At 43.1% G+C, this 18359-nt stretch overlaps 1 protein-coding gene across 1 annotated transcript in view; it reads right to left on the reverse strand.

Annotated features, from left to right (window-relative positions):
- The window catches only part of IGSF21 (immunoglobin superfamily member 21), a 376743-nt gene that overhangs the window by 80345 nt on the left and 278039 nt on the right, over positions 1-18359 (reverse strand). The window lies entirely within an intron of this gene.

Here is an 18359-nt window from a genome sequence, read left to right on the forward strand (position 1 = left end):
TTATTTAAAAAATGTGTAGGGGAAGGGGATCACACTTACAACATCTACTTCATAGGATTGTCAGAAAGATACTTTGTAAGGTTTCAAGTTGTACAGAGGTAAACATCATTATTACCATTACCATTGCCTGACAGTGACTCCTTTGAGATCTTGGTTGTCTTTCTTTGCTTGTTTTGATAGTCTAATGGGAAGATCTCCAAGTAGGATTTAAGAAGATCTGGGTTCTAATTAAAACACTGATACTGAATTCTCTATGGAAACCAATTAATTAGCAAATATCTCTTAAACATTCACTATGTGCCAGAAACTGTGCTGAGTGTTGGGGACATGAAAAAGGGGAAACAAACTAGGCTCTGCCCTCAAGGTCTCCAGGGAAAGTGACAAATTGTACCAGAGGATCCCTTAAGTCCGAATTACCCTCCATAAGCAGAATAATCTCCCATAAGGCTCTACAATAGTTGGGTATATTAATCATTAAACAGTCAGAAATAAGGAGAGAGGGGATCATTCTGTTTGTCTCTAGAGGGTCATTTCCCATTCTGAGCATCACATTTTAAGAAGGATATTGATAAACTGTGGTTGATCTTAGAGTGTGGAAACCAGGATGAGGAGGAGACTGGAAACCCTGTCACAGAGAGATCAGTTAAAGAAACTAGGAGTTGTAACATAAAGTGTAGAAAGTTTGGATGGGGAAAGGGTGGAGCACAGAAGTTGAAGTTTTTGAAGGATTATTGTGCAGCTGAGAGGTTAAACTTATGTAGCTTGGCCCCAAAAGTAGAAAGAATGTGTGGGAATTAGAGATTAAAATTTGTTGCAAGGACAAACTTCATAGCTGTTCAAAAGTGAGAGGTTGATGTAGGAAGTGGTGGGTTTCCCTTAACTGAAATTTTAAAGTAGAAGCTATGGGATCTTTTGTCAGAGATTCTGTAGAGAGGATTATTATTCAACATAAGACAGACGAGGTGACCTAGGTTCCTTCCTCTGAACATCTGTTCTAGAACTAAGAGTTTCAGGGCTCCTTATAAATTTTTCATTACACAATGAACCCCCTAACTTACAAGGGTAAGGGGAAAAGCAGCTCAACCCTCTACTTTCCCTGTATAGAATAGATTCAGGTTCCTGCTGGCCATGGTGCTGACCTTCTTCTGCATTGACTGAAGCCACAAAATGAGATCCCCAGTCAGAAAGTGAAATGGGCAGGGCAAGAGTAAACCTTGTGATTGAAGAGAAGTGACTTAGATTAATATGTGTCCTTTCATCCTTTTCCATCATCCCTTCAACTTTCTGAGGTGAATCACTTTTAAGTTGGAAAACATTTTATTTTTGCCAAGTAAACAGAAACATGGCTGAATATCAAAACAACCTCTCGTGGGCTTAGCACAATGCCTAGCATGTAATAGGTGCTTAATACATGTTTATTGACTGACTGTGGGGCAATAAGACTTTAGCCATCATGGACATATCTGAGTAACTCTGTCCCTATCTCCTTCCTCTCCCAAGTCATCCGAGATTTACAAGGTATGGGCACAATTCTCTGGGTTTTGTTTCTCTGGTATCAGCTCATGGTCACATTAATATTCTCAGCAACTGGTGAAGAGGCATTTCAGAAGCAATTTCTCTGTCCCTCTGCCTGCCTGCTGGGGCCTTTCTCACCTTCGGCCCCGAGCTCGAAAAATCTGAGGGGAAGTGAAGAGAGTTTGCAATTTCTGAGAGAAAAATTTCAATGGAATCATTATGGCTGGCTTGGGAGACAAAGGAAAATACCATTGTTCAAATGTCATCTGGTGTGGGCTAGCTCTCTCAGCTTCATAACATGGGAGCTTTTCTGTATGTTTCATACAGAAATGACCTAAGGGGATCTTAGGAGGGAGGATCTGGATTTGTGGGTGCTTTTCCTAGAGAATCATAGAATCTCAGAGTTGGAAGTGAACTCGAGGGCCAGCTGGACCTACTTATACCACAACAAGAATCTCATCTATGACACTGCCAAGGCAGGTCATTTGCTTAAAGGGAACCCCCTGCCCTCCGTGGCATTCCCTTATGCTTTCTGATAACTGTCATTTATGGGAAGATTTTTTTCTGACATCAAATCTAAATCTTCATCTCTGCAATTACAACCCATTACTCCTAAGTCTATCCCATTGGGCCAAGAAGAACATGTATTAGAAAAATAAGAATGATGGATCTAGAGCCTGAAGACACGGGTCAAGTTTTGTCTTTACCAATTACCGGCTACATGAGTTCAGGCATGTGATTCCGTCTTTCTTGATTTCCTCATTTGAGAGGAAAAGAGAAGAAAAAAGGGAGAGAGAGAGAAAGAGAGAGAGAGAGAGAGAGAGAGAGAGAGAGAGAGAGAGAGAGAGAGAGAGAGAGAGAGAGAGAGAGAGAGATGATTTGAGTGTGCATTGTGTCTAACACCTCAGCAAGTTTAGAGGGCAACCTAATGAACCAAACTTTTGTTTTGAGGACAAATACAACACAGGGAAGCATAAATACAGTCACACATGGAAAACCACAAATGCCCCGAGGATGCAACTGATGTTCTCTTATTCACCCACATTTCAACATTTTCAGCTTTGTAGGTACAATTAAAGGACCATTTTAGGGAAACAAACTCAGAAATTTGGTAGCACGTTAATTTTATCTGATGCGGGTTAGCGGCCACAGGGTGAACATAGTTTGGTGTTCTCATTAATGCTTTGGGCAAAAGTGCCTGCCTTCCTGTTCCCACAGCTGAAATATTTTTCCTCCTTGATTGAGCCAACCACACAGAAAGGTGGATGCTCCATCTTCTTCTCCCCACAGCTGGTTTTGTCTTAGCCACAAAAGTAGTACTTTCTAAGAACTTACATTCGAAGGCCAAACCCTTCTTTATTCCCTCTGTCTCTTCCATTCTCTGGATATAAAGCCCTTCATGGACCGAGCCAAGAAAATGATAACATTTCCCTCCCAAGAGAAGACCGTTGCTGGTGATTGATGCTTAGTGCCCACTGTAAGATAATCTTGCCTCATGGCTTCTTGTCCATTACCCAGTTATTTTCACCAACAGGGACCTCAGTGCCTTGTATTACTGGTTTGGGCTGATTGAATTTCAATTAGGAACTACAATTAGGAACCACAAGGTCTCACTCTGCTTGATGAATAACACACTGGGACCTCCAAGGTATTTATTCGCCTCTCTCCCTCAGGTCCCAGAGTCACTCCCTCTGGCCATGGCCGTGGCTTCCCAAGAGATCAGGAATCGAGGAGAGCTGAGTCTCTCAAAGGGCTGGTCACCTTACTTAGCATTAGCTGCCTGCTAGGCCTTGACCTGACTATTGGCACAGTCCCCTGACTCCAGGCTGGCCTCTGCCATTTATCTGGCTCTGGATCTTAATTTCCTGCCAAGGCCTCTCCTTTCCAGGAACTGACCTGAGGAGGTGAGCAGGAATCCTTGAATGGTTTCCCAAGGGAATGAAATCACAGAATAATGTTGCCCATTCCTCCATAAATTTTATAGGGGTTAATGAAGGCAGTGGCAATAGTGAGGGCAGATATGGCGGTGTGGACAAATCTCGATGACAGAGTCAGTAATAGGTCTACACAAGGGATTGTGCAGCCTGTAAGTGCGGCAAACTGAACCCATGTTCTTTGTCTAGGGGGAGAACCAGAGTTTGAATTGCTCTAGAGCTCAGAGGCCAGCTAATCTAATCCATATCTGAGCAAGCAATCCCTCTTCACCAGCCTTTGTCTGAAGACCTTCATGGAAGGAAATCTCACACCCTCTTGAGGCAGGCCAGTATGCTCTTGATATTAAACCTACATTGCCTCTTCACCACCTGTACCCATTGCTCCTGGCTATACTTTTTGGGGTCAAATAGACTAAATCTAATTCCTCTTCCATAGCATATTTCTTCAGATACTTGAAGGCAGCTATAACTTTTGTCCCTACATGGAATTTTCTAATTCTGTGGTTGAAGAAACTGAGGCTGACGGATTGTGACTTGTCCAAGATCATATAGGTAATACGAGCTGATGATATTCAAATCCAAGTCTTCTACCATCAAATCCAGAGCTCCTTTGCCCCAGGCTTCCCTGACTTTACTCAGTGCCGGCTTCTCCAGCTTTGGGATTTCTGATAGAAACTCCTTTTCTCTTTCCTACACATTTCCATTGATTTGGAACTGTGACTGATCAGTTATAGCATTTTATTTACTTTTTTCATATCCTGACTTTTATTTCCTCAGGAGAGTTCTCTCCCTTGGACTTGTTAATTGCTCCTAATCACTAGCATGTATCCATCTTATCTCCTTCCCCAAGTTTATCTTTAGTGGATGACCCTATTTTCTAAAGCTTCCATAGTCATAAGAGGCAAGTGAATTGTCAAAGCTAGGGATGCTGGGAGTATGGTCTCATGGCTTTAGGCCAACTGGATATTTTCCTCATTAAAAAAAAAAGCTCTCTGGCCATTTTCTTGGGGGAAAGCAGATGCATGAGAATAGGCTTATCATGGTGGTTTTCAGTTCCACTGTAATTTAAAATAAATAAGTCAATTTAATGTTTATAGAGTGAGTTATGCCCTATTAGGAACACGGTGAGCTGAGGAAACTTGGCCAAGGCTAAATTTGAGAAATTGGTCCCGACCGTGAGAATAATTACTGGAATGCTTTAGTGTGCAGTTCTGCCCAATGATACTTTCATTCCATCTAATTTATTAGTTTATTAGCTTTACGGTGAATATAGAGAGATATACCACAACATGTACTTAATTCGATCAGGGCCAAATTTTCATCTCCCAGAGACAGCTGTAATGAAAAGATAGACCCTAGCTTCATTCCAGATTTTGGTTATTCCAGAATGATTCAGGAAAAAGTTTCCTGTGCTCTGGGTCCCAAAGATTTATTTTCATTTCTGCTAATAGTGGGTGGCAGTAGTTACACCAAGAGGTCCAGGGTATCCAGCTGTCCTCAAGAATGCATAATGGTTCCCTACTGCCAGTGGTATTATGTTCAAGCCCCTCAGCTTAGATTACAAGGACCTTCTTCATTTGGCCTCTCCTGGTCTCTGTGGTCATCTCCCGTGGCTCTCCCTAGATACATCCTTCATTCTCATTAAGCGGGTCATTCTGCATGAATATGTCAGGCTCATTTTGGTTCCATATCATTGCTGATCCTGTTCCTCATGTTCCCTGTTTATGCAAATCCTCTCTTCCTTCAAGGATTTGTTTAAGTCCTCTCTCTTCCTCAACCTCATGCTCCAGCCTACACCAGCCATTTTTTTTTATGGACCCCAAAACACATATAGTCTTGTAAAGTGATTAACTGTGCAAAGATAGTGGGCTGTAGGAGAGGAAACAGTGCAACTCTCTAACCTATGACCTGTCACCTTGCCAATTCTGTTTCTGGATCTCGGTTTCTTTTTCCATCAAATGTTTCCAAGATTCCTTTTAGTTCTGATAAACCACATGGCCAAGTGTTCTCTAAGCCATAACCTATGTTCAAAGATCTCTCTGAGCCTTAATATTCTATGTCCTCCCTCCCTCCCTCTAACAGTCTGTCTTTTACTATCCTTTCTGGCTCTGACATCCTGTGTTCTAAGGTTCTTCTCACTTCTGACATTCTAGGTTCTAAAGTTCCTCCCTCTACAGTCTGTCTTCTCCTATGCTTCCAAGTTTTGACATCCTGTGTTTATGGGTTCTAAGATTGTTCTCAATTCAGATATTCTATACTTTAAGGTCCCTCCCATCTCTGACTTTCTATGTTCCAAGGTCTCTCCAGCTTTGACACTTTCTGTTCAAAGGTTCTTTCTAACTCTGATCCTTTGTGTTCTAAGATCCTTTCCAGTTATGACATTCTCTGTTCTAGCTCTGACTTCCTGGGTTCTAAGGGTCCTTCCAGTCCTGACATCCTCTGCTCTAAGGGCCTTCCCAGCTCTGACATTCTCTGTCCTAAGGCTTGCAACTTTTAACACGTTATGATGCTAATTATTTCTCGTATGTGTGTCTGGCATTCCTAAGTATACAGAAAAGAGCTATGTCTTGGGCACAAAGCAAGTACTCAGTAAAGCCTTGTTGAACTTCATTAAACTGCAATGTTTGGGAACAATACCAGCTCCAGAAGCATCATTGAGATTCAATCTCTTGGAATGTTTTTAGAGCTGGAAGATAGCTTATGTTGAGTCACTTTAGTCTGATTCTTTGCAATCACATTTGGGGTTTTCTTGTCAAAGAGACTGGAGTGGTTTGCCATTTCCTTTTCCAGCTCATTTTATAGATGAGAAAACTGAGGCACACAGGGTTCAGTGACTTGCCCAGGATCACACAGCTGCCTGAGATTATATTTGAAGTGATGTACACAAGTCTTCCTGCCTCCAAGCCCTCTACTCTGCACTCTGCCATCTGACTGCTCTGAAGGAATATATCTTAGAGGTCATTTTGTTAAAGCTCCTTACTCAATGGTATAAGAAAGCTGAGGCACGTGGAGGAAATGGCTTGCTCGAGCCCACAACAAACAATGACTAAAGTCAGAACGGGGACTCAAGATTGGACCCTCTAAATTTGTCAAAGCCCAATCTGGTTCTCCTTCCCCATGACCGCTCTTCCTGCCTGCTCCAACTCAAGGTGACGAACAGGACAGATCTGGGGAAGAATCGGCACCCAAGGAGCAGAACAGGTCCCCGGAGCCCCCTCTGTCCATCTGCTGAAGTAGCAGCTGACAGGGTGTCCGTGCTGAGCCTGGGTCTTGTAACACACGGAGTAAGCATGGAAGAAACAGAGCGACAAGAAATAATGGCGAAGGAGCCCATTCTAAGCCCGTCCAAGAGCCCTCCTCTGGGCCATTTGCTCAGATGCTCCGGTTCAGCTCTTCCTCCCCCTTCACTGCCACCTCCTTTATCATTAGTTCAATCTCTCCCCAGGGAAGCTGCAGGTTATTTACACGGCCCAAGCTCCCCTAGCATTGACTCTCCCCCTGCCCAGGCCAACTTCATTTATTCAACAACTCCCCGGGCAGCTGCAGTCACTGAAGCTCTTCCAAAATCACTGCACTATTTGGCTTCAGGGCAAGGAGTCCCCAGCCTAGTGGGTTGGAGAGAACCGTGGACTGGGAGCCATCGAATCTGGTTCAAATCTTGGCTTGGTTATTTCTTCTACCTACTTGCCTTGAACATATCATTTACTTGCTCTGGGCCTCAGTTTTTCCATCCAGAGAATGGAAGACTTGTAGCAGACCATTTCTGAAGTCTGTTGAGGAGTAAATTCCCTGGATCTACAAGTATCAGGCCTGGAGGGATGTCCTCTTGACCCGCCACTAACTCACTATATAATATGATGAGCAGCTTTCCAGTGATGAGAGAGACTGAATGGAGCCACACAATTCTCGTACTTAGTGACAAATTTGGAGATGGCCAGGAGACTGCTTAATAAAACCCTTTTGAGGATAACAGTTAAAGCCCTAGCTCTTTCCTTTCAGGGTTAGAGGCCTGGCCCTGGTGTCTTTCTCATCCCCCATTTCTATCCTTGATAGATGGGGAAGAATCATATATTCATTTTCAGAGTCTCTACAATGTATTAGTGACAACCTGCCTGTTAGTAGGCATGAGTATTGTCACTAAAAAAATACTTTATATGATCTTTTCAAGTTCTGACCTCCTGGGTTCTAAGGGCCCTCCCAGCTCTGATCTCCTGGGTTCTAAGGGCCCTCCCAGCTCTGACCTCCTGGGTTCTAAGGGTCCTCCCAGCTCTGACCTCCTGTGTTCTAAGGGCCCTCCCAGCTCTGTCATCCTGGGTTCTAAGGGCCCTCCCAGCTCTGACATCCCGGGTTCTAAGGGCCCTCCCAGCTCTGACCTCCTGGGTTCTAAGGGCCCTCCCAGCTCTGACATCCCGGGTTCTAAGGGCCCTCCCAGCTCTGACCTCCTGGGTTCTAAGGGCCCTCCCAGCTCTGACATCCCGGGTTCTAAGGGCCCTCCCAGCTCTGACCTCCTGGGTTCTAAGGGCCCTCCCAGCTCTGACATCCCGGGTTCTAAGGGCCCTCCCAGCTCTGACCTCCTGGGTTCTAAGGGCCCTCCCAGCTCTGACATCCCGGGTTCTAAGGGCCCTCCCAGCTCTGACCTCCTGGGTTCTAAGGGCCCTCCCAGCTCTGACATCCCGGGTTCTAAGGGCCCTCCCAGCTCTGACCTCCTGGGTTCTAAGGGCCCTCCCAGCTCTGACATCCCGGGTTCTAAGGGCCCTCCCAGCTCTGACCTCCTGGGTTCTAAGGGCCCTCCCAGCTCTGACATCCCGGGTTCTAAGGGCCCTCCCAGCTCTGATCTCCCGGGTTCTAAGGGCCCTCCCAGCTCTGATCTCCTGAGTTCTAAGGTCCCTCCCAGCTCTGACCTCCTGGGTTCTAAGGGCCCTCCAAGCTCTGATATCCCGTGTTCTAAGGGCCCTCCTAGCTCTGATGTCCTGGGTTCTAATGGGCCCTCCCAGCTCTGACATTTCATGCTCTAAGGGTCCTCCCAACTTTGAAATTGCATGTTATAATAAAGTATCAAGGAAACTATTTGTGTTTTTCCCCCCCTGGAACTTTGGGAATTGGACAGATGGTGTAGAACCTGGACCTAGAAACCTTTCCCAGTGGTGCCATTAGTGGATGGAGCTGTCCTAAGGTAGAACCTGATTTTCCCTCTATCTTCAATGATGTCAAATGTACAGAGTTGGGGCATAGACTTGGGCATGAGACCTGTACCATAATGATGATGATGAAAATGATAAAGTACCCATTACAAGACAGTTCCATTTTTTAATGGCACCTTAAAGCTTCCAAAGCACTTTCCCCCAACAGTCCTCTGGGGAAAATGGTAGAAATAAAATTGTCACTCCCAGTTTTCAGATGCCAAAACTGAGCCTCAGAGAAAGCAAGTGATGGCGCAGGGAGGAAGTAATTAGAGTCAGGACCAGAATAATAATAGCTCATACTAAAGTTCCTCAAGTGCTTTGCATATATTATTTCATTCTCTTTTCACAACCACCATGGGAGGTTGGTGCTATTGTATCCCCATCTTACAAAATGAGAAAATTGAGATTGAGAGATGTGAGCAGCTAGTGAAGAGCTGAGGCAGTATCTGAACTCAGGACGTCCTGATTCCAAGCCCAGCACTATCCACTAAGTCAAACTGCCTTCTGAGTCTAGACAGACTTACTATAACAGGGAGTCTTTCCCTTCACTGACCTGTCCGTTTTTCTCCAAGTTGGACTAGGTAAATAAAATGCTAATTTTCATTTCCACAGTGCCCTCTTGCCTATCCTCACCATAACCATTTGTGACTTAATGCAAGTTACTTGCCAGCCTCAGTTTCCCCATTTGTGAAGTGAGAATAATAATAGCACCTGTCTCCTCGGGTTGAGAGACACTTATGAGCTGTGTGACCTTGGGAAAATCAATAAACACCTTTCAAAGCCTGTTTTCTCCTTCTGGGTGCTATTTCATTTGAACCTCAAGTGTCTCTCTGAGCAAGTCTAGCAATCTGCTCAATTATCTCATGTATGCCGACGTTGGTCAGGAGTTTCCTTTGCAATTTAATGTCAAAATTGAACTCAAAGTATCACTGTGAGCACCTGTTCCCCCTCTTTTAGTAATGAGAGTAAATTTGAGGAAGCATAGCCTTAACCCCAAGGTTCTACGGTGCCCTCCTGCTAGGGAGACCTGAGTGATGCTTGGATGGTGGGATCCTATTGACTGGAGGCTATGAGATAAGAAAGTTGAGTTTCTGAATCAAATAGTGGCAGGAATTTTGAGTATTCTGTTCTCCTGCCTGAAACCCACTCAGAGAATCCCAGAATCTTATCTGGGCAAAAATGTCTTCTACAGCAGTCCTGAGAAATGGTCATCTAGTCTTCTCTGGTGGGGACTACCATTGTGGGGGCCTTGGAAACCTTTTTATAACTTGACCTTCTTCCTACCCTTTCTAGTCTTCTTCCTTCTCACTTCCCTCTATGTAGTCTTCAGTCCAGTAATGTTTTTTTGCTGTTGTTTGAACAAGACATTGTCTCACTGTACCATTTTCTTCCTTCTTTCTTTCCCTCTTTATTTCCTCCCTTCTTTCTTTCCTCTCTCTCTTCCTTTCTTCCCTCTTTCTCTTCCTTTCTTCCTTCCTTCTCTCTTTCCCCCATTCCTTCCTATCTTTTCCCTTCCTCCCTCTTTCTCTCTGTTCCTTCCTTCCATCCTTTTTTCCTTCCTTATTTTTCTTTCTTTCTTCCTCCCCTCCTTCTTTCTTTTTCCTTCCTTCTTTCCTTCCCTCCTTCCTTTCTTCTTTTCTTCCTTCCCTCCCTCCCTCCTTCCTTCCTTTCTTCTTTACCTCTTTCCCTTACTCCTTCCTATCGTTTCCCTTCCTCTCTCTCTCTCATCTTTTTCTTTTTTCTCTCCCTCCCCCTCTCTTCTTTCTTTCCTTCCCTCTATCCTCCTTCCTTCCCTCTGTTTCTTCTTTCCCTCCTTCCTTCTTGTTTTTCTTTTCTCCTTCCACTTTCTCTCCCTCCCCCTCTCTCCTCTTTTTCTTTCTTTCTTTTTCTTCCCTCCCTCCCTCTCTCTCCTCTTCCTTCCTTCCTTGCTTTCTTCCTTCCCTCTTTCCTTCCTTCCTTTTTCTTTCTTCTTTCTCTTCTTCCTTCTTTTTGTCCTTTCTTTCATTCTTCCTTCCTTCCACCCTCCTTCTTCCCTCTTTTTCTTCCCTCGTGTTCTCTCTCTCTTGTCTTTCTCTGTCTCCCTCTCTTCAAGTAACTCACCCAGGATTACACAGCTACTGAGTGTCTGAGGCTGCATTAGAACTAAGGTCTTTCTGACTCTCCGGCTGGTGCTCTGTGCACTATGGCACTACCTAGCTGCTTCTTACCCTTCTCTTTCATTGGTTGTCTCTCCTGAATCCTTTCCATCCTCATCATCCCTGTGGGCTTTCCTGATTTCTTTAAAGTTCTGGCTCAAGTCCCACCTTCTTGAAGAAGCCTTTTTTCTCTCTTCTGAAATCTTCGTGACTCACCATGGAAAGTATTTTGAATACCATTTATCTTGTCCCTATCTCATTGGTATTTTGTCAATCTCCTCTATTAGACCATGAGTTCCATTGTATCTTCTTCAGCCCTTAGTGTAGTGTCTGGCTCTCAGTAAGCCCCTGATAAATGCTTGGTGACTTGACAGTTAAAATTTGAGTTCAGATAGCCCCTCTATTGCCTTTTCACCATAGTTGCAATAATCACTCTTTCTTCAAACTTTCCTAGAACACTGGATTTTTCCTTCTCAGGGCTTCGCAACCTGAGGTTCATGAATTTTGATGGAGAAAACCCCACATCTTTATTTTCACCAGCGTATAACTGAAATCATTTCCTTCAATTATTTCAAAGCCTTCTTCTGTGAAAGGATCCATAGGCTTCCTTAGACTGTGAAAGGGGTCCATGTCCCCAAGGTTGAAAGCCTTTGACACAGATGACTTTCCTTGAAGGCAGAGACTTTGCCTTCTCTCAGGAGGCATAGGATAGTACACAATGTATAGAGTCTGAAGACTCATTTTCTTAAGTTCAAATCTGACCTCAGACATTGTTAGCTGTATGATCCTGGGCAAGTCAATTAAGCTTGTTTACCTCAGTTTCCTCATCTGTAAAATGATCTGGAAAAGGAAATGGCAAAATGCTTCAGTATCTCTGCCAGGAAAATTACATAGTATTTACAAGGAGTCAGATATGACTGAAACAGCTGAACAAGAACACAATCTTCAGGAGTCAAGGTAAACCTGAGGGTACGTGAGCCGGGGACCATGGGGGAATTGAGTGTTTTGGAATGCCCAGTAGCAGATGGTGACCTATACAGCAAGGGTGTAGGGTGAAAGTCGGGAGAAAGCTGGAATGAGGTAACCGCTGAAAGACTGTGAGATCCACGCAGATCCCAGTAGGAAGGAGGTGAACAGAGTGATGGAAATGCTGTCTGTCTTTGTGAATCTACCACAGATACAGGGATTTCACTAAGTGATCCTATAAGTTTGCAGGGAATAGGAACAAAAGCTTTCGCAAGGGAAATGAAACTCTAAGGATTGGTTTTCCCATTTGCTTTGCTAAGAGATCAGCTATAAACCCCTTTCTTTATTTCTTACTGCCATAAATTAACCTATTCTATGTTCAATTCCTCCTTTCCCAGGAGGGACTTTCCCAGTTACTTTGATAAGAGATCAGATTTGAATCTTTTTTTGTGTTTTACTACCTTAAACAAACCCGTTCTGTGTTAATGTCTCTGTTGACTTAAGTGCTTACAGGGGAGCTGAGAACTCTTTGAGAGATATGAGCTATATGTTGGGGAAGATTTCAGGGGAAGAAAATGGGTCAGAATAAGAGCCACTGACATTATTATTAGAAAGAAACCATCAAGATGGAGTCCTGTTCATTGTATTGAGGTGTGATGAGTGAATTATTTTTGTATCCCCAGAGCCTGGTACATGGATTGAAGGATCACAAAATGTTAGAGAAGGGACTTTAGAGATTATTTCAAGCCTATCCCCTCCCATTTTACAAAAGGGGAAACTGAGACAACATAGGGAAAGCAATTTGTCCCAACAGCAAAGTCACGACGAACTCAAAATCCTACATTTTTTCCACCATACTTCATCTTTCCCTGCTCACTCAGAATGGGGGCAGAGGGTGGAATGAAGTATATGCTAATGTGAGTACAGCAAGAGATAATGGTTAAAAGGGGAACCAAATCCTTCCAGCTTTACCCTGGTTAGATTTCTGAATCAAGGTTCCCTCTGGGTCCCCAAGGTGGTTCCTACTTCTTTCTGGTGGAGAAAATAAATGGTGGATTATTATTTGTCCTTCATTCTCCAAGAGGACCATGACATCAGGGAGGGGATACCATGACATGCAAGGGAACTAGATTTATATGAGAAAGGACTGTGCAAAGTCACCTGCCTCACTTTCCCCTCCAGAGCCATCTGGGCCCAATGGCAAGATACAGATCAGAATGACTAGAGATGGCCCTCCATGCAATGGGAGACTGGGCTTTTTTAAGCTAAAGTCTTCAAGAGGTCTCAGTTTAACTGAGGCTGTACCCATTAAGTGAATTGAAGCAAAGAAGCTCCTCTTTCATCTAGTCCAAAAAAATCTAAAATGAATGAATAAATGAATAAAGAAATGAATGAATGAATCTGGGAGGAGAAGATCCTCAAGGTTTCTGGCCAAAGCAGACATGATTGCTATTGACATTCAGTCTGAGTCTGTCAGGACCCAAACAATGATCAAATGGGGTTTGACATAGGACCTTTTGGTGGCCATTGGTGGAAAGTGTCAAGGAGAAGCTGAGAATGGGGATGGGAGCTTTGGGGAGAAAAAAAGGAAGGTATCATTTCTGAAAGGTCCTTTCTTTCTCCAGAGTTTATGCACCAGTCAAGAGCCGAACTGTAGCTCCCTTTACGTAATTTGGGGAAATATGGTTATGTTAATGCCAGGAATCAATGGCGGGAGACATCAGAGTTCCATCCCACTATGGCACCTCCTGGTTCCTCCCCATTCACTGAGGCATTAGCAAGCTGCTCCAGCCAGGCTCTGCTGGGGCCCAGATTGTTCCGAGCCTGAATAATACAAATTTGACATGGCTCATTCAGTACTGCTCCCTTTCTCTGGGAGATGTGAGATTCCCGCCAGGAAGAAGTCTCAAGGAGTGATCTGGGCTGTCTCCTTGCCTTGCCACCAGACCCAAGCCAAAACTCAAAGTCAGTGCCTGATAAAGTCTGCTGAGAAGTGGTGGTGTGGCTTCTTTTGCTTGGTAAGTATGGGAGGAAATAGCATTGGGGTGAGCTTGGCTAAAGCTGGAAACTTCTCTTCTGAGTTCAGAGGATCCCTGGGGTCAGAGCTTCAAGGAATGTCCCATTTTACAGGGAACAAAACCAAGGCCAGGAACATTACTTGCCCAGATAAATCACATAGCTAGTGAATAAAAAATGGCTCTGGGGCTTTCATTCACATTCTTTGACTCTAAGCTAGAACACAAAAAAAGAGGACATAGGCTGGTGGTCCTACTAAGTCATGTTCCTCGTATCCTAGAACAGATCTCCCTGACTCTTGCCAGAAGAATGGGAAAACATCCTTAGAAAAGTGGTTTCAAACTCAAGATTTGGGCATCTGGGAATCACTAGAATGGGAAAAATCAAGTCACACTACTGGGGAAACAAAAGGAAAGAAAAAAATATTCTGCAAGTACTCAGGCCCACTCATCCCTGCCAAAATCCCTTCTTAGACTAATTCCTGATCCCTCTTCGGTGGTTCTTTTATGACCACTGTGGGCAGAAGCCCCAGACAGTCAGGTTTTGAAAGGAGAGAAGGAACTAAGCATGTATTCATCATCTACCATTTCCCACGTGCTGTACCAACTGCTTTTACAAATATGATCTTATGTGATCCTCATAACAACCCTGGGAGCAGGGAGCAATGTAAGTGCTATTATTATCTTCATTTCATAGTTGAGGAAACTGAGGCAGACAGAAACTAAGTGATGTGCTTAAGATCATTTAAGTTATCTTGTCTGAAGCTAGATTTGAACTCAGGGCTTTTTGATTACAGGCTCATATTTTATCAACTGAGTACCTCAACTAAGTGCTCTACTGGTTTATATAAACTAACATAGATTAATGTAACAGAAATGCAAAGTAATATACCAGGGTCCAAATAATCAACTAAACAAATTCATGATCCTATTTTAAAAGAAGGAATCATAAAATAGTTATGAAGTAGCATAGTGGAAAGAGGGACAGAACAGTAATCGGGAAGGCTTAGAAGCAAAAACAACAAACCCAAAAATCAATAACAAAGATAATAAGAAAATTACCATCATTTCCATAATAACTTTATTATGGACTCTAACCATAACCTATGGCATAAAAAACCATTGTTGTAATTCAACTACAAAAGCTAATGACCAACCTACATAAAACACACCCACTAATAAAAATCATTAACCACTCGTTCATTGACCTCCCTGTATAGAGCAGGAATCAGAATCAGGAAGATATTCTCATGAGTTCAAACCTGGCCTCAGATACTTAGTAGCTTCAGTTTCGTTATCTGCAAAACTAAAGGGTACAAACTGATGATTTTTAAGATTTCTCTCCTCAGCTCTATGTCCTGGTCTAAAAAGGAAAAGATATAGCTAGGTGAGCAGTTCAAGGGAAAAGAATCTGGAAATCTTGACTCAGAAGCTCCATAGGAGTCACTAGAGAAATATGGTAGCCCCAAACTCAGTCTCCCTTAGATTGCATTGATGGAGGAAGAGTGTGAGGGATTGGGAGGTGATAGTCCTACATCCAGTTCAGATTACACTTGGACCATTGAGGCCAGTTCTGGATGTCACATCTCTTTCTCAATGGAGCTATCCAGCTATGGCCAAGTCATGGCTTAGTGCAGCCACAAGCAGAGATAAAAGATAAAATTCTGAGTCATGATCTAAACAGGAAACACAAAGGAGAAGAGCCAGGAAAGAAGTTACACCAGGTATCACTAAGGCAATGCCTGGATTTTCACCAGGATTTGATCTGTGCATGGTGGGATTAGTCCAGATGCTGAGATCAGGGACTCATGGGACATACCAAAGACTTAAGTTTGTGAGTATGATCCTTTGGTAACCCATGGGGAAGGAAAGGGAGAAGAGACCAGGTACAGGGCTGAGCCAGGATACTGATGAGACACAACTGCCCCTCAGTCTCCTTGTATCATCATCATCCTCTCGAAGAGATCCATTCTGCTGGTCTGAGTTAGACCTCCAGTAGCCACTGGCAGGTGGCTCTCGTATCACAACATATGGATCTCTAGTAGTCTTAGATAGCTGTAAGCGTCGGCCGTTTCCCCTTACACCAAGCCTAAGTGCATCTCCTTGTAATGTCTACTCATTGCTCTAACGCCGGCCTCTGGAGTCCATCTCCCTTCTACAAAAAAGTTCTTTGAATTCTTGAAGGCAGCTATCTCCTCTCCCTTCCCCCATGTCTTCTCCTCTCAAGGCTAGACTTTCCCAGTGTCAGTTTTGGTTGCCTTCCTCTGGACATGCTCCTCATTACTTGAGGGCAAGAGGGGTGAGGCAGGAGGGGAGTAGGAATGCATTTAGAGTCTATAGTCTTGCTGAATGGTTCAGAGGAGGTTCCTGAGGCAGAAATTAAAAGAAAAAAAAATAAACAGCACAACAAGAAGGACAGGACCAGACAAATAGCCTGTCAAACAAAGAAATATGTAATCAATTAGTGGATGCTCCTCAAACCTCTCCAAACACTAATTAATACCGTCAGGAGAACTCAAAACAGCTAAATTGCTAAACACCAGCAATGGAGTAAGAGGATAAGCTATTGAGCTTGGGGCATGGAGATTGGGGTTCAGATTCCAGCTGCAATACTTAACCCCTGTCTGCCTCAGTTTATTCAAATGTAAAATGGGGATTATAATTCTTGAATTGCCTTCGTCTTATAATTGTTACAAAGAAGTCCTCTGTGAGTGCAAAAAAGCTAAGGAACACTGAGTTATCAGTGGGGTGGGAGAGGTACTCCTGCCTCTTTACACTTCCAGAAAGGCATGTTACCACAGATAGCCTGGTGGTGGGCAAAGTATAGTGAGTGATGAGAATTCCTTTTCAGGTCTCTAGATTCTGGCTCTAAATCTAGGGTCCTAAAGCTTACTGTAAACAGAGCACATAAGAGGTACGGCTTCCCGAGATAGCTCTGGTGTTTGAATGGTGGTGGAGTTGATGTGGTCTTTCTCAAGAACCATGTCTTAGAGCAGCTAGATCTCTCAGTAAATAGAACACTGGTTCTGGAGTCAGGAGTATATGAGTTTAAATTCAACCTTAGATGCTTAACAGTTATTAGCTGTGTGATTGGTCAAGTCACTTAACCCTAACTGCCTTGCAAAAGATAATTTTGCTATTGCTCTTGCTTCTACCATTATTACAAAGTTTTTAAATTCTTTTCTAACCTAGCCTTCTTCCTATATTTTTAGTCTTCTGATTCCTTATTGCCTTTCATTTATTCTTCATTCCACCAGCCTTCTTGCGTCGTTTCAACAAGATGCTCCCTCTTCCTAAAGCATGTTTTTTAAAAATTTAATTTAATTTTTATTTTTACGAAAATTTATGCATAAGGTAATTTTTCTGCATTGACAATTGCAAAACCTTTTGTTTCAACTTTTTCCCTCCTTCCCCCCACCCTTCCCCCAGATGGCAGGTTGACCAATACATGTTAAATATGTGAAAGTATAAGTTAAATACAATATATGTATACATGTCCAAACAGTTATTTTGTAAAGCATGTTTTTTCAATGGCTGTTACTCCTGCTTGCAGTGCTCTGCCTTTCTGGCTTTTTTACATCTCAGGGAAAGTTCCATCATCTGTAAGATGGTTTTCCTGTGTTTTCTTTGACCTAATGTCTTCTTTCTGATATTATCAGCAATTTATCTTGTTTATATCTTGCATCTAGGTTTTTGTTGGCATGTTGTTTTTCCTGAGACACTTAATAAATGTTTGTTGACTTGTTATGTGTTGAGTGATCTCAGTGAAGTCAATTTTTTTTCCTTTGAATTCACTTTCTTTTTCTATGAAATGAAAAAATTGAACAAGATTCTCTTTAAAGTCCCCTTCCAATCTAACTTTAATTCCATTCAAAATTCAATGCAATTCACTTCACTTCAATTCAACATTGATTTTTCAAGTGAGTGCTATGTTCCAAGCACCGCATTAGGCACTAGTGGTACATAAACAAAAATGCAGAAGTCTGGGCCTTAGGGAGCTTATGTCTTATTGGGGAGGAGGGGATAGGACATGTATGTATTTAAGTAAATACAAAAACATATGAAAAACAAATACAAAATTACTTTGTGTGCATGGGGGGGGGATTCAGCAATTAGGGGAATCAGGAAAAGTTTCATGATCTGAGCCTTTGAAAGAGCTATAGGAGTTTCCAGAGGTGGAAAAAGGAAAGAATATTTCAAGGCTTACGGACATTCTGTGGAAGGATATAAAGGCAGGGGATAGAAAATCAAGAATATTCAGTGATTAGCAAATAGGTCAATTTATCTGGAAGATAGAGTATATACAGGGATTAATGGGTAATCAGCCTGGGATGATAAGTTGACATCAGACTGGGTCTCTTTCAGAGTTAATATTCTGTGTTATATATTTTATGTTCTAAGGTCCAATCCAGACTAGACACACTCTTATCTAAGGTCTCTCTTACCAGCAACAGAATATGGTTCTGACATTCTGTGAGCCCAAGATACTCTTGACTGCCACTGAACCAACATGGCGTCGACCTTGGGCCCCTGCCAGGGAGCCTCCTCTGCCCCCTCCTTTGTTCTAGTGCAGTTATCCCCCCCTGGACCTCCTCTGGTCACTGTAAATCC

The sequence above is a fragment of the Sminthopsis crassicaudata genome, chromosome 3 (assembly GCF_048593235.1).
Source record: "Sminthopsis crassicaudata isolate SCR6 chromosome 3, ASM4859323v1, whole genome shotgun sequence".
Taxonomy (NCBI): Eukaryota; Metazoa; Chordata; class Mammalia; order Dasyuromorphia; family Dasyuridae; genus Sminthopsis; species Sminthopsis crassicaudata.